This window comes from Callorhinus ursinus, unplaced genomic scaffold (genome assembly GCF_003265705.2).
Source record: "Callorhinus ursinus isolate GAN/ISIS: 27379988/994484 unplaced genomic scaffold, GSC_fseal_2.0 scaffold7, whole genome shotgun sequence".
NCBI lineage: Eukaryota > Metazoa > Chordata > Mammalia > Carnivora > Otariidae > Callorhinus > Callorhinus ursinus.
Window position 1 is genome coordinate 45,588,367 of NW_027397069.1, and position 16,997 is coordinate 45,605,363.

The 16,997-nt window shown below is 35.8% G+C and overlaps 1 pseudogene; it reads right to left on the bottom strand.

Annotated features, from left to right (window-relative positions):
* Positions 1 to 15,680: 15,680 nt before the first annotated feature.
* On the bottom strand, positions 15,681 to 16,613 carry LOC112826403 (homeobox protein NANOG pseudogene; annotated as a pseudogene).
* Positions 16,614 to 16,997: the final 384 nt, after the last annotated feature.

The following is a 16,997-nucleotide window of genomic DNA, read 5'->3' on the forward strand; positions in this document are numbered from 1 at the left end:
TACCTGACTCTTAGACTATGGAGTAATGATAAATGTTTATTGTTTGAAGTCATTAGAGTTTGCATTAGATTGTTACAGAGAGATGGCTAACTACTATGGTACCTCTTAGATATTCTTACTTCAATATACAGAAAATATTTCAAAATAGTATAAACTATACTATTTTCCATTACTAGCTAAACAACTCAATCTCTGAAAGTCCATATGGCACTCAAATTGAAGATGTCTGAAATATTTTTCCAAACTGTGTTCCTATTATGTTTCACATTTTACTTAAGCTAAGAAAATTTAGTATTTTTTCTACATTTGCTAGTTTCCCCCATTCAATTATTTACACTAGTCAATGTTTAAATAGCCATTTAAACATTAATCAAGTATATTCCCAACTCTTCATTCACACATACTGCCATAATTTGGAACTATATCACCTCTCTCCTGAATTGTCTTGTCTTCAGTGTCTCTCTACAAATCAATTCTACCAGAATTTTTTTTTCTACAACACACACCTAATCTTATGCCTTCTTCCCTTAAAAATCATTCTATGTTAAATTTAAATACATATACTCTTTTTGTCAGTAAGCGTGTGTGTGTGTGTGTGTGTGTGTGTGTGTGTAATTTTCTGTGTGGTAAAAACACAAAGTTCCCCCATATAGATAATATTCATCACAGTACTATTAGCTTTTATTTTCAAAAGAGTTTATCTGGGTAATTAATTTATGGGCCATTTAAAAAATTCTTTCTGCTTTGATGCATTGAAGAACAATAGCAACCATCTTAACAGATTACATGAGTCAAAATTTGGTGCTTGTTGCCTAGGGGTTGAAGTTCATATAACTTTGCAAATACACTATCAAATCTTGTTATTTGCATTCCCATTCTCATCCCAAACACACCATCCCTCTTAAGTTGTCTTTATTCCCTTACTCAAGATGCTTCATCTGTATCAAATGTCCTTTCTTATTCCTCACTAGGAAAAATTTTGTTCATCCAATAAAATATAACTTAAAAAACACCATCTCAGTGATACCTTCCTTGATAATGCAGTCAGAAATAATCCCCCATCTATGTGCTCCCCTACAGCAAGTTTTTACTAATATTAATATAGTACTTAACTCATTGCAGTTAGTTGTATAGTTTGTCTTCCCTGCTTGACTGTGAGCTCTTTGAAAGCAATGATTATATAATTTTCACTTTTGTATCCTTAGAAGCTAATAAAGGGCCTGTCAGTAGATATGAGTGACTACCTATATGTCAATAGGAACATATTTTATGTAGATTGAGTAGGTTTTTCCCTCAATGATTCCTAGTATATGTCTCTATAGAGTAATTGCAATAGGCAATTCATGAGCTATTTCATCTGGAATTGTTTTCACATTCCATATTATATTTTAGACTAACAGCAGCATTAACGTGGGCATCATTCCCTGTTTATAAATGAAGAAACTTGGAGAGGTAAGGGGAACTGACAAAAGGTACAAAGTCCTTTAATTCTACAGTTTGGTATCTTTTTACCTGACTAAAATCTTAGATTCAAGAAAACAATTTCATCACAATATAGCATGAGTTAAAACCCCCAAAGTTCTCAACTAACTTCAGGGTTCATATACACTGAAAGTTTAAAAGTGTGAATGAATACTTTTAAGGTGTCATTTCTGCAGCATATGTTATTAAACTATGTTTTCCCACATATAGGCTCATTGCAGTTATAGTGTCTTGATAGCTTAAAGTCCCTGCTTGTAAAGAAAAAAAGTGACATAACAATGACAATTGCAAATTATTTCATATTTTTCAAAACATGAAACGAGTAAAAAAATGCTTTGATTTTAAATATAATTTTCATAACAACAATAAATTTCAGTTTGAATTTGTTTGAAAGAACTTCTTCAGAAGTTTTATGAATGACCTTTTTTACTGCATGGCTATAATCTTTACTTCCTTAAAAGAATTTCCTTTGTTCTTATTGCACCATGTGCATGTTTTCCATCTTGAAGTTCAGTTTTCTTTGCCAAGTTAGGCATTGAAATGCATAAGGCAGGGATTTGTCTGCTCTGCTGATTCTGTGATACCAGCACATTCTTTCCAGGCAATGAAAAGAAAATTACTATAATGCTAATAATATGTACCAATGAAAGCAATAATGATATTGACAGTAAATTGACAATAAGCAAACTATATAACCTTCAGTACATCAAAGACACCTGCTGGTAGAGAGAAATTATGACTTCATTGATTTTGGCTTGGTTGCTTATTTGTTTTTGGGGTCTCTGACATTCTAATCTAGAACTCTTGCCAGACCGTTAAGCATACTCTTACAGAATACTGTAGCTAAAACCCAAAACAAATTTAAACAAATTATGCAATGCTACACTTAATAAAATACAATTCAGTAGCTGAAATCCTCTCCTAACTCCAGAAAGGGGTCAGACATACAGGACAATTAGGCAATCTGTTCGTCATGTGGGTCTACTGATAGAGCAGTGTTGGAGCAGTTACATAACATGCTTTTCAACCACATGCTTATCTGCATCTTATTTGAAAATAGTGTATTCACAATGTAGAAGATATATTTGGAGATTATATTTTGAAAGGGTAATCAATTTTGTCTCTATGAAAGAGTGATATTAGTTGTAAAAGAACGATCCACACAGTTGTGAGTGACTTAAATTTCAGACTGACAGAATTATCTACTTAAAATATCTCTGATGGAAACCTACTGGACTAGCCTCTAGCATTTCTCTCTTAAAATGAAATTTTTAATGAAGTTTTCCACCTAACACCTTACTTATTTACCCTCCACTCTCATTGAAAAAGATCAAATGTTAGGTAAAAGGTAGAAGTTTCTTGTGATGCCCAGTTTTTTCTATTTCAAGTCAAAACTGAAAATGTCATAAAAAAGCAACTCGAGGCTTTCTTCCCCTTAAATTCCATGTAAACGAGACTATATGTGGTATTTTTTTCCCTCCCAAAAAGTGACTGGATTCTGGGTGACTGTCTCAGTTATAGTTCTTTAAATGTAAGTAATAGAAATTGATTATATATTATTCAAAGATGAAAAATGGATCCCAACCAGTCCACAGAATCAAAGCAGAGCTGAAAACCCAGGCTTGTTGGAAGAATGAATGTGATTTGCCTCGTGTGGGTTGTTTGTTCACGCTGCACAATATTGGTGGTTTTGGGTACTAGGGTTTCTACTGTTTGGGGTGATGAGTCAGGACTTGTACAAGAACAAAGAGAAAAGGGATTTTAGGTAGACTGAAACAACATATTCCACTGAGGCAATAAGTGAATCATCTACAAAACTTACTCTCTTACGATTATCCTTCCACTTATTATCCTCCTTTACTCTTTGTATTTAGCTCTCATAATGAGAAAGGAAGTGAACTGTTATTAGCAAAATGAAAGGTATTGTTACATGAACCATGATTTTTTCATTATTTAAGAGCAAGGGGAGATCTGTGATGACCACAGGGAATATTTCGCAGGACCTTAGGGAGTTTGAGTAAAGAGAAATAAAGTAAATCCAGATATAATACTGATAATGTAAGATTTCCTCTTGGCATGTTGCAGAGTGAAAAACACTGTCCATGGAATTAGTACAATGGATTTAAGTTCCAAATTTTATATCTCTTATAAATATGGGCAAGTTAATTAATCTGTCATTTTATTCATGTGATAACAGGAGGAACAATGTGAGCCACACAATTGCATTATTGTGAGAAGACAAAAATATTTTTATATGAAACAATTTTTAAAAAACAAAGACTTCAATGAGTAGGAGTTATTAAGTTCAGTCTAAGTCAACATTTATTTTTTCTCTTCTAAATTACTCATATTCTAAATATTGAAATTTGAATTCTTCATAACATTTCCTAAATCACTCAAATACCATCACAACCACATTCCTAGATAATTTCTACACCAGAAGGTTTAGGAGGGCAGTAATGACTTCTGATTTATTTATAGCTTTAGCTCTATGCCCTTCAGAGCCCAGCATTTTGAAGGTGCTAAATAAATATTTCTTGATTGAATGAAATTCATTCAGTGCTTGAGATTTAGTGCCCAAGAAATCCATTCTTATCCTGAATTTTAGAGCACCAAATATATAGATTCAAGAAATTTGTTTTAGGGAAGTTCAACAAACTTGTAACAACTTTTACTATGCTCTATTTCATTTTGAATGTAATGTAGTGACAATGGCAGGGGTTCAGTTTTGAAATTAAAAAGTGTTCCATAAATCATCAATTATTTTTTCTGTGTTCTGGAGTAGTAGCACCAATTCGCTTTTATGCACTGTTTGTATAAAGCAATAACTACGATGGTACGTTTAGTTACACAAAAGTAAAGCAAGTACTTCATTTGCCTGTTTTTTTCCTGGAGAATGTAAAGACAACACTATGTAAAAACTCAAACTGAGATGCTCCATGTATTATTTAGCAATATAAGCTGGGTATGCGTTTAGCCAGTGTCTTAGTTGGGGCTGCTCTAACCAATCACCATAGCCTACACTCTTAAAACAACTATTTTGTTCCTCATATTTCTGGAGACAGGGAAGTCCAAATTCAAGGTGCCAGAAGATCCAGTGTCTGGTGATGCCCACTTCCTGGTTTGAAGATGGCTATCTTCCTGCACTCTCCATGGTAGAGAGCAGAGAGAGGAAACTCTCATTTTTCTTCTTAGAAGCGCATAAATCCCATTCTTGAGGGCTCCTCCTTTATGACCTAAATACCTCCCAAAGGCCCCACCTCCTAATCACAATCACATTGATGGTTAGAATTTCAACAAATGGAAATCTCACTGTGGTTGGGGAGGGACATAAACATTCTGTCCATGGTAGCTAGACTATACTACAGCAGAGTTACAAAATAAGATTCCTAAGTAAGGGACTAAATATAAATACCCATGAAAATGTGTTTTGTTGTTGCTGTTTTTAACCAAATGTCATCACAGGTAATCTGGCAATCCAGAGGACTGATCTTCTCTTTACCTTATGATGGAAATAATGTTGTGAGTAGGATTCAAATTGTATTGTCATGTCTCTGCTCAGACTGTTGACATCCCCTCCCCTGTATGTTATTTAGAGGTAAACCACCCAAAACTCTTTGGAAGTGTATGGGCAAGTATTTTGATTGCTTTTGTGGAACAATGTAAATTGAACATGTCGTGTGTCATGGTGAACAGTTTTCTTTCATGGCATCATCAGGAGCAGGAAACGAGGGAGGCCTTCATTAAACAGAGGACAAAAGAGAACTCTTTTTGGGATAAGTTGGGTAGAGTTTTCAAATAGGGTTAAGTTCCAAAGCTTTTCTGTCAGTAAAAGGGGAGCTGGCCCCTGCTAGAGGCAGCAGTCTGGGGAATAAGGAGAAATCAACTGCAGAGAATTCCCTTGGTCTGTGGATCTAGAAATGATATCTTACTTTTTAAAAATGTAATTACCTTTGTTCATAAACATAAATAAATATAATTACCTTTGTGTGTAACTTTTCTATTTCTGTGCGTGAGAGTATTGTATCTAACACAAAACAAAATGTATGTGCCAAGTACCAGCAAATCTACAGAAGTCCATCACATGATGGCAGGTGGTAGCCTTGGAAATCTAAAGCAGATACCCAGAGAGGGAAGTCTGGCTGAGGTAATGAGCTACCATGTCATGGATTTCTAAAACCAAAATCTATTCCCTGGGTACCTCCAGAAGTAGGTAGGGAAAAGATCCATGCAAGTTTAGATTCCTACTTTTATATACAAGATATCAGCGGAGACTATGGTTACCTGGCTCTTACAATGTAGGTTGACCCTTGATGGCTGGCTAATATGGGACCTTGTGGTTTTAATAAGGGCTAAATAACAATTTACTCTTCCTCCTCCCTCTCCCACTCTATGTCTACTACATACACTCCTTGAGCCCACCAGTTACAGACCATTTGAGGCTCTATCACTACAGACACTCATTATTTATTTCTATATTCAGGCATAGAACTAAAGAAAAATCTTTAAAAAATAAATCTGTCAAGCTTCTGCAATAGTCTGAGGTAAAAGAGCTGACTATTGTATTTAAATATGGAAAGCTATCATGTGATTTTAGAGTAAAATAAAAGCTGTTTTTGTTTTCAAACTATTCCCACTACCTTTCTAAGACAATATTTTATTGTGGAAAGAGCACTTAACATGAGACCTACTCTCTTTTAACAAATGTTTTAAGTGTATGATACAGTATTATCAACTATAGGTATAATGTTGTAAAGTGGAGGTCTATAGTTTATTCATCTAGCTGGCCTGGAATGCTATGCCTACTGATCATTAATTCCTCATTTCTCCCTCTCACTAGCCCCTGGAAACCATCATTCTACTCAGATTCTATGAATTTGACTATGTTAAATACCTCATATAGGTGAAATTATGCAGTACATGACTTTCTGTAACTGACTTACTTCACTAATAAAATGTCCTCAAGATTCACCCATGTTGTAGCATGTTGCAGAATTCCCTTCATTTTAAGGGCCGGATAATATTCCATTATAGTTATATACCACATTTTCTTTATTCATCCGTCAATGGAAATTTAGGTCATCTCCACATCTTGGCTATATGCAATGAAATGTGGGAATGCTAATATTTCTTTGAGATATCAATTTCAATTCTTTTAGATAAACATACAGAAATGAGATTGCTGGATAACACGGTAGTTCTATTTTTAGTTTTTTGAGGAAGCTCCATACTGTTTTCCATAAGAACTATACCATTTTGCATTTCCACCTATCAATTCTTAAAACAATTGAGCTCTGGAAAAGAGCTGTGCACTCTTTCCCAACTGTTTCTCCATTTCTAAAAATTTTAATTCCTATTACTTTTGTATACACAAAATCTTAAAACTACAAAAAAAAACCCCTACATATCTCTATATCTGTTTATTTACCTTGGAAATTATTATTTTTTTAAAAAGAAACAGCTGTTTTGAAAATACCATTTCATGGGTAAGAAAAAATATATATTTTTATTTATTTTTTGTTTTTAAAGAGATTCTGTATGGGGCACCTGGGTGGCTCAGTCATTAAGCATCTGCCTTTGGATCAGGTCATGATCCCAGAATCCTGGGATTGAACCCCACATCGGGCTCCCTGCTCAGCAGGAAGCCTGTTTCTCCCTCTCCCACTCCCCCTGCTTGTGTTCCCTCTCTCGCTGTCTCTGTCAAATAAATAAATCAAATAAATAAATAAATAAATAAATAAATAAAAAGTAGATTCTGTATGAAAAACAAACTTAGTTCTCATACATTTTGCGTTTGGTTTGGAAAAATTCAGCTGCTATAAGAAGCCAGATTCAGAAAGATTCCCTCTTACCCTCTTATAATTACTAGAAAGGATTTTGCAGGAAATTGAACATCTTCATAGAATGCAGTGAAGATCATGTAGAAACCTTGACAATGCAAATAACTGTACTTGTTAGGACTCTTAAAATATTTAAATTCAATTTAGTTAACATATAGTGTATTATTAATTTCAGGGGTAGAATCCAGTGATTCATCAGTTGCATATACCACCCAGTGCTCATTACATCAAGTGCTCTCCTAAATGTCCATCACCCAGTTACCCCATCCCCCCACCCACCTCCCCTCTAGCAACCCTCCATTTGTTTCCTAGAGTTAAGAGTCTCTTATGGTTTTCAAGTGATGAAGAACTTAGCTATATTACATATAAATTTCTTGCCCAGGCTTATTCTTATGTCTCTATCTCTGCAGTGATTATAAATTCTTATTTATAATAACTTCAGGAAGACTAATGATATAGCTTGTTATCAAGTGTATACAAAAATGCAACAATTCTTGATTTTTTTTCCCCAAAATTAAAAAGATAAGATGGAATTGTGAATGGAAAGACCTTGGTACAGAGATTCTCCATGCTCTAGAGCAGGAAGTCAGGTTGGGTAGATCACTTTCCCTTTCTGCATTTGTTTCTCTGCCTATTAATTGTTGGAAAGAACGTAAGGTGTCACTTACTCAAGTGCTATGGGGGCCAAATACAATGTAAATGAGCAAAGGGAGCCACTGTAACACAATGGCAGTGGGGGCACCTGAAGAGAACCAGGAAGTAGATGTCATTTTAAACAAGGCCAGCTGCTAGCTAGCAACAAATTATTGTAGAAAAGCAAGTATCATAACTTGGCAAATTTGCTGAAACAGAAAAAGTCTGGTTTTTAGGCAAAATATCCTAGTTTTTAAATGTTGAGAACTCAGTTTTTTGCACACTATCTACCACAACACAACAAAATCAGCACTGTGTTTGGCTTTTAAGCTGCCAGTTAGCAACCTATGAGCAAGAGAATCTCCAGTTATGCTGCTAATATGCCTTAATTGAAAGTGTACTGAGCATTTGACATCTCTTTTATTCAGAATCATGCAAGGACATCTAAGGACTTTAAGGATGTAATTGTGCTAGAGACTAGAAAAACCAGTTCATTAATGCCAAAAACTGGTTGATAAAGTACCAGTTACATTTTTTACTTGGTTGTATACTTGGTACTAAAAGTCACTACTATTTTCATGATTCTTTTAATATTCTTTTTTTTCCTTTTTTTTTAATTTAAATTCATTTAGCCAACATATAGTATATCATTAGTTTTAGATGTAGAGTTCAATAATTTATCAGTTGTGTATAACACCCATTGGTCATGAAATCACGTGCCCTCCTCATTGCCCATCTCTTTTAATATTCTTTATGCCATGTATGATTACAAGTATGTAAGTATCAGTGCAATTTAAAATATACTAGGTAAGCTGAACATGCTACAGATTGTTCCATGTTCCATATTTTCCTTTCAGATTAGAAGCTCCCCCCAAAATGCATTATTACCCAAAGCAATCTACAGTATTATAACTCAGTGACAAGTATAGAGCTCACTGCACCTGCTAATAATGGTAGTCTACAGTCTCTTTGTCAGAAAAAAAAAAAATAACAAAACAAAAAACAACAGCTTTTTTATCTAATTATCATCATTTCCATTGATTATGGTGTTTTTCAGAGAATTAGACTAAAACATAGTGTTGCTTATATGACGAGATCAAATAACGACAAAGGCACACACACAAAGAGTATTTGATCTCAATGACAGACTAAACCTTCCAAATTGCTAATCAGTATGACATCATATTGGGAAAGGTTTTATATGACACAGATATAAAGCTTTAGCATGGAATTTGGATGAAAAAATAGGCTCCTCTCTTTTACTTTTTTAAGTGACAATCTGCTTCAGAAGGCAGTCGATAAAAGTATATTCCTATACTTGGATTCCTTTTGAATTTCTAGAAATACTAGCTCTGGGAAGTGGGACTATAGGTGATCTTTTGTGTTAGTCATGGTGTCCACACCAGAAAGAAGCTAATTCATCTGATGAAATTTAAAACTGATAAAACCCAAACCCAAACAATTTCTTAGCAAGCTTTTTCTGAAGAAACCACTTTCCACTCTGAAAGCATTTTTATCTTTGGTATTAACAGTTTCACAAGGGTATGTGTTAATTTGCAGACTCTATTTGTTTCCCCCTGCTCAGCACTTAACTGAAATATCAATATGAAACTGTGAGATTTGGTTTTTCTTTTATTAATGGATTACTTTTCTATTTTTTTTCTATTCTCTTTCTGAAAATATATTTCATATTGATGTTATATATGCTAGATAAGATTATCCAGATGGCTTAATTCAGCTTTCAAATTGTCCTAATTTTTGTCTTTGTCTTGATTTTCCTGTGTCTTTTAAATTTTTCACAACCACTGTACTAACCTACATAACATACTTCTTCCTCAAACTTCCCTTTCAAACCAAACACACACAAACACATACATGCACACACAGAGAGGGGACTGGGAGGAGGTCTTATTTTTTTTTTAACCTAGGCAGTATCATTTTGGGAAACATATTTTGTTCTTGTTTCAGAATGCATTTTCATTCTAGTAGCTTCTTTTTGGGGGAATATGCTATCTTCTCTAGTTTTTATGAGAATGCTAATTTGGAATTAAAATGTATTTCCGTATTTTCATATAACAAAGTTCTTTGTAGTTTATAGTTCCATGTGTTCTGAAATATGGCAGAGCTTTATAATCACTGCCCCAATCATAATACAGAACAGTTTCATCATCCCTCCAAAAATTACCTTTTGCAGTCCTTCCATACCCTCAATTCCTGGCAACCATGGATAAGTTCTCCAGCCTTACAGTTTGCCTCTTCCAGAATATAAGTGGAACCATATGTTATCGTGCTGTTTGAATCTGGCCTCTCCACTTAGCAAAATGCATCTGAGCTTCATCTACGTTACTGCATGTATCAATAGTTCCTCTAATTATAATGTTTTTTTTTAAAGTTTTCTCTTTTACCAAAAACATGTTTGATCTTCTGGAAATCAATTGTTCTGGTTTATTTTTATTTTTGACTATGAACTTATAGAAATGCCTGGCAGTCCTTAACTGCTATTTATATTTATAAATAAAGAACCATTTTATTTATAAAAGTCATTGGCATAAACCTTTCTACCTGGAGTATGTCTTTTTTTTTTTATGACTGACCTTCCCCAGAAGAGACAGATTAGCAGGTCCTTGTGAAACGGGAGGGAATATTGACTGCCAAGTTTTTTGGGGAGAGTGGAATAGGGGGTTGCACACATGGGGTGTAGAGTCAGGTAATCCTTACACTCATTCAAATGCCAAAATAAGGACTTTTTGATGATATCGAAATTTACACTAAAAACCTTGGTTTTTCCTGGCAGATTATTCAGTTTCTTTTTAGGGCAAGGTTTTGTTTTAATTCCTTTTAACTAGAAGTAAAAGCCACTGCTGCTTTCTCCTTCCTTCCCCCCTCCTGATCTGTATGTGTGTGTGTGTACGTTGAAAGGGTAAGTGCCAAGGAAGATGAAGATACGTGTTACGTGTAGTAGCCCAGTGGTTGTAGAGAATGTCCACCCATTTCAAGCTTGATGTCTCTTCACAGCTATGCTGGAAAAAGGACATCTTCCACTTTAGCCGCAATATTTTTCTCTAGTTTTTAAACAACATGAACCAATTGGTTTTTGTTCTCAAAATTCATCATAATTTCTGAAACATTCTTGATCCTGCTTCTGTTCTCAGTGTTATTATGAATACTCTCTTCTATCCATACTCATAGTTCCTTCATAAGGAGTGGGAAAGAAGAGGCAAAATTGTGTGCATTCTCAGCCATCCAGAACCAGAACCCAAAGAGTACTGTCATTGTAAGAATGCCTGATCTCATGCAAGAACTATGTGACCCTACACTATGAGTTATAGTCTTCATTACTCGCCACAGTACTATGGATCTCCTTTACTGTTTGTCACATATCCCCAGAGTCGAGATTCAGCTAAACCTTTAATAGTAACCTCTTGAAAGCTGAATTATCTTTGGACCCAAAGTGTTTGCCTATGGGTGGGTGGGTGGTGTCAAATGAAGAAATGTAGATGCACTAGTAGATAGTTGAGCATGTTTGGTGTAGGGGGCCTTCCATATACCCCCTCAAGAACCATGCAGAAATGTTCTACTCTGCCATTTGGTTTGCAGTAATAGAGAATAGTGAAGGGAGAAAATATTACTGGGAGGAAAAATGCTAGGTTCTTGACATGCATTTTCGTACTTGTTTTTCCTTAAATATCTTCTTCAAAATAACCAACATCATATAAAGAAACTGAGCCTTAGGAAACATTCCCCAAATCACTCAGCTCTTGAGGAAAAGAACTACCAGTCCAACATACTTCCTCTGGTACTTAAGACCAGACTCTACAAAAAGATCGACTGTGGCCTGCTGAGGAAGTCTACTTGGAGGCAGGACTTCGACTCACGTAGCAAAACAAAGGTAATTTAGGAGGGCCCTGTGAAAATTATGTGCTCTGATTTCTCATCGTTTCTTTTTCTTTTCCTTTCTTACCAAGAGTGATGCTTAACAGCTTAATTGAGGTGTCACTTATTACCATAAAATCCAACCATTATAAGTGTACAATAGTTTATACTAAACTTATAGTTGTACAACCATCCTGACAATCCAATTTTAGAAAATTTCCGTCACTCCAAAGAATCCCCTCATGCCTATTTGAAGTTAATATCCACATCTACCATAACCCTAGGCAAAAACGATCTGTTTTATCTCTATACATTTTAACTTTTTCTGGATTTTTTAAAAAATAAATCATATAATACATGGTATTTTGTATGTATTCTTTCACTTATCACACTGTTTTCAAGATTCATACCTTTTGTGGCATATATAAATGGTTCTTCCTTTCTCATCACCAAAAAAGTAATCCATAGTACGGGGTTCCACATTTTGTTTATCCATTCACCTGTTCATGATTTATTTGGAGTGTATATTGATTTTATACTCTGCAACTTTTTTAGTAGTTCTAAAAGTTTTTGGGGGGAGTATTTAAAGTTTTCTATATATAAATTATGTCATCCACAGATAGTGACAGTTTTATGTCTTCCTTTTCAATTTGGATGCCTTTTCTTTTTCTTGCCTAAGTGCTCTGTCTAGGACTTAATACTATTTTGAACAAAAGTGGCAACAGTGGGCACCCGTGTCTTGCTCCTGATCTTAGAGAAAAAGATTTCAGCTTTTCACTGTTGAGTGTGATATTACCTCTGAGCTTCTCCTTTATGACTTTTATTATGTTGTGGTACATTCCTTCTATATCCACTTTGTTGACAGTTTTTTACATAAATGGAATTTGAATTTCGTCAAGTGCTTTTCCTGCATCTACTGAGATGATCATATGTTTTTTATCCTTCATTTTGTTAATGTGATATATCCCGCTGATGGATTTGCAGATGTGAAAACATCCATGCATCCCCAGGAATAAATCCCATTTGATCATGGCATATGATCCTTTTAATAAATTGTTGAATTCAATTTGCTAATATTATGTTGAGGATTTTTTTTTCCATCTGTGTTCACCAGGGATAGTGGCTCATAATTTTCTTTTTTGTGTGGTGTCCTTGTCTGGTTTTGGTATGAGGGTACTGCTGGCTGCATAAAATGAGTCGGGAGCATACTCACTTCTTCAATTTTTTAGAAAAGTTTGAGAAAAATAAGTATAAAACCTTCTTTGAATGTTTGGTAGAATTTGCCAGTGAGGTGTTTGGTCCTGAACTACAATTTATTGGGGGCTTTTTGATTACTAATTCCTAGCACTCAGATGGAATTATTCTTTACTAGTAATCAATCTACTCAGATTTTCTATCTTCATGACTCAATCTTGGAAGACTGTATTTTTCTAGAAATTAATCCATTTCTTCTAGGTTGTCTGATTTGTTGGCATATAATTGTTCATTACTAGCCTCTAATGATCCTTTGTATTTCTGTGGTATAAGTTATAACTTCTCATCTTTAATTTCTGATTTTATTTATTTGTTCCCTCTCTCTTTTAGCCTTACTGAGTCTAGCTAAAAAAGGCTTTTTCAGATTTACCTTTTCAAAGAACCAGCTCTTAATTTCATTGATCTTTCCTATTGTCTTTTTAGTCTCTATTTCATTTAACTCTGCTCTGATTTTTATTATTTCCTTCTAACTTTGGGCTTTGTTCTTTTTTTTCCTAGTTCATTTGGGTGTAAAGTGAAATTGGTTATTTGAAATATTTCTTCCTTCTTAAGATAGGCTGTATTGTCATGAACCTCCCTCTTAAAGTACTTCTGCTGTACCCCATAGATTTTGGTACTATTTTCGTTTTCATTTCCCTCTAGGTATTTTTTATTCCTCCTTTGATTTCTTCATTGACCCACTGGTTGTTTAGTATCATGTTTAATCTCCATGTATTTGTAAATTTTTAGTCTTCTTTTAATTGATTTCTAGTCTCATACCCTTGTGGTCAAAAAGATGCTTGATATGATTTCAAATGATGAACTCCTTTAGCTTTTGCTTCTCTGGAAAACTCTTTATTTCTCCTTCAATTCTGAATGATAATATTCACAGGTGAACTATCCTTGGTAGGAAATTTCTTTTCTTTTCACCCCATCAAATATGGCATGTCATGCCTTTCTGGCCTGCAAAGTTTCTGCTGAAAAATCTGCTGATAGCCTTATGGGGTTTTCCCTTGTATGTAACACATTGCTTTTCTGTTGCTGCTTTTACAGTACTCTCTTTAGCCTTCTTAAAAAAAAATAATAAAACAATTTATTTATTTATTTGAGAGAAAGAGAGAGAGAGTACACAGACAGAGAGGGAGAAGCAGACTTCCCACTGAGCAGGGTACCCAATGTGGGACTCTATCCCAGGACACTGGGATCATGACCTGAGCTGAAGGCAGATGCTTAACTGACTGAGCCACCCAGGCACGCTGGTGCTCTCTTAAACATTCAATGTCTTAATTATAACGTTTTTGGTGTGGATATTTTTGGGTTCATTTTAATTCAAACTCTGTGGGTTTTCTAGACCTGGACATCTGTTTCCTTCACCAGATTAGGAAAGTTTTCAGCCATTATTTCTTCAAATAAGTTTCCTGCCCCTTTCTTTCTCTCTCCCCCTTGGACCTGTATAATATAAATGTTAGCTACTTGATGCTGTCCCATAGATTCTTTAAGCTATCATCACTTTTTTTCCCCCACTTCATTTTTGTTTTTGCAGTTGTTTGGATGTTTTCTTTTTGTTGTGTTTGGATGAGTCCCACTGTTCTGAGTTCACTGATCCTTTCTTCTGCTTCATTCATCTAGGCTATAATTGAACACTTCCAGTGCATTTTTTGTTTATTTATTATATTCTTCAGATATGTGACTTCTGTTTGGTATTTTCTTATATATTCCATCTCCTTGTTAAAGTTATCAGGGTGTCCATCCATTCTTATTTTGAGTTAGCTGAGCATCTTTATGACCATTACTTTGAACTCTTTTTCAGGTAGATTATTTATCTCCATTTCATGAAAGTTTATTCCTGGGTTTTTATGTTGTTATCTTTTTAAGTGGGTATTTTATTTATTTGTACTTAAGCCTATAAGCCAACCAGCCAACTGGTATTATCATGATACATTAAAATACAAGACATCTTTCTACAAATACTAGAATAATGAACAAATTAACAGTTCCAGTAAAACATCACAAGGGGCAGAGGAAATCAATGAAGCACATTATAGCTTAACCCTTCACCGTTTACAATTGAGGTTATTAATGGGAAAAGCCTCACGATCTCAGAAAATATAAATTATCCTTCATCACATGTCTTTGTATCTTTTTTTTTTAAAGATTTTATTTATTTGAGAGAGAGAGAATGAGAGAGAGCACGAGAGGGAAGAGGGTCAGAGGGAGAAGCAGACTCCCTGCTGAGCAGGGAGCCCGATGTGGGACTCGATCCCGGGACTCCAAGATCATGACCTGAGCTGAAGGCAGTCGCTTAACCAACTGAGCCACCCAGGCGCCCCACATGTCCTTGTATCTTTACTTCCTATTCTTGAGATTAGATTCTAGAGCCTAAAGATTTCCACATTAGTATTGTATCTAGTTATCTATAGCCAGAAACACCTTTTATCATGTTGTCCATAGCAGCCAATGCTACTGAAACCTCTTTGACTCCAATCGTACCCCCTCAATGGATACAATAATAATGGGAAACAGAATATCGAGGCAGAGATATATAGGACCCTAAAAGACAAAGCCTATGAGAAGTAATACAGCCACTGCCCAAATTGAGATCAAATAATATACTCATTGTCACACATCTTCAGGCTGTATGTTAACAGAGTAATTTGGGAACAAATACATTATTTGTTGGGTATTAAAATACTTAGCGGATTGATGTATCACACTATGGCTTTCCCCAGAAGTTTCTAAAATGGACTCCAAATTGCCAATGGAATTTTGCTGGAACTGGATCTGGGGCTGCAGGGATTCCTCTCCACGGGTGTGGAACTGGCTGTTCCAGGCTTGGGGGCACCAGGTCTGACTGGTCCAGGAATGGTTGCTCCAAGACTGGCCATTCCAGGAGTGGTTGCTCCAAGATTGGCTGTTCCAGGTCTGGTTGCTCCAATTCGAGTTATTCCAGGTCTGGCTGCTCCATACTGGAAGGTTTCTGGAAGTGTTCATCAGGTATCCCTGGTGGTAGGAAAAGAAGCCTGGGTATTCTGCAGTTGCTGTGCTGTTCTGAGTCACACTCTTGCTCTCCTTTGGCCAGTGGTTTTTCTGCCACCTCTTACATTTCATTCTCTGGTTCTGGAACCAGGTCTTCACTTACTTATAGCTAAGGCTCAGAATGTTGGAAAGTTCTTGCATCTGCTGGAGACTGAGGTATTTCTGTCTCTGAAATCGATCATTAAGGACATAGAGTTGGGTCTGAGAGAACACAGTCCTGATCTTCTGTTTCTTGCCCTGGGCCATATCTTCCTTCCTCACTGTTCTCTCCTCTCCAGAAGTGGGTGGTAATTTTACCCTGGGACTGGTGGAGGAATTGGGACTGTCCTGAACAAGCAGATCCATGGAGGAAGGAAGAGGAGAGACAGTCTCCATGTGGGGTGTCTCAGCAGATGACATTTGCAGGGATGCATAATTTTCTTCAGGCCCATAAATCTCAGGCATTGGAGAAGAGTCCCTAGAACTGGGTTCTTTGGGGCCAGGAAGGCATTGGGGTGGAGTTGGATCTGCCCTCATGCTGGTGAGTTCAGGGTAGAGGGCTATGTTGTTCTTTAGTTTGAAATATATTCCTCTGTTTCCTCATTCTTACTTGAATCTTGAGTTTGTTTCCATATACTAGGTGAAAGAGCTACTTCTCCCAGTCTTGAAGGAGCGGCCTTATGCAGAAGATGAATCTTATCATTCAAACTTGCCCTAGTTCTTGTTTGTCTTTTGAACCTTTGTGGTTGTCTAAGCTGTCTGATCTATTCTTGAAAGGTCCCAGTTACTGAGGGTATAACAAGACCTGTCAGTGTTCCAAAGGGAGGGATCTCTGTCAGCACCTAGTTTCTTGCTCACTGAATGCCAGACCCTCAAGCTTCAGGTTTTAAAGTGTGCATATATATATAGTCCTGTGGGACT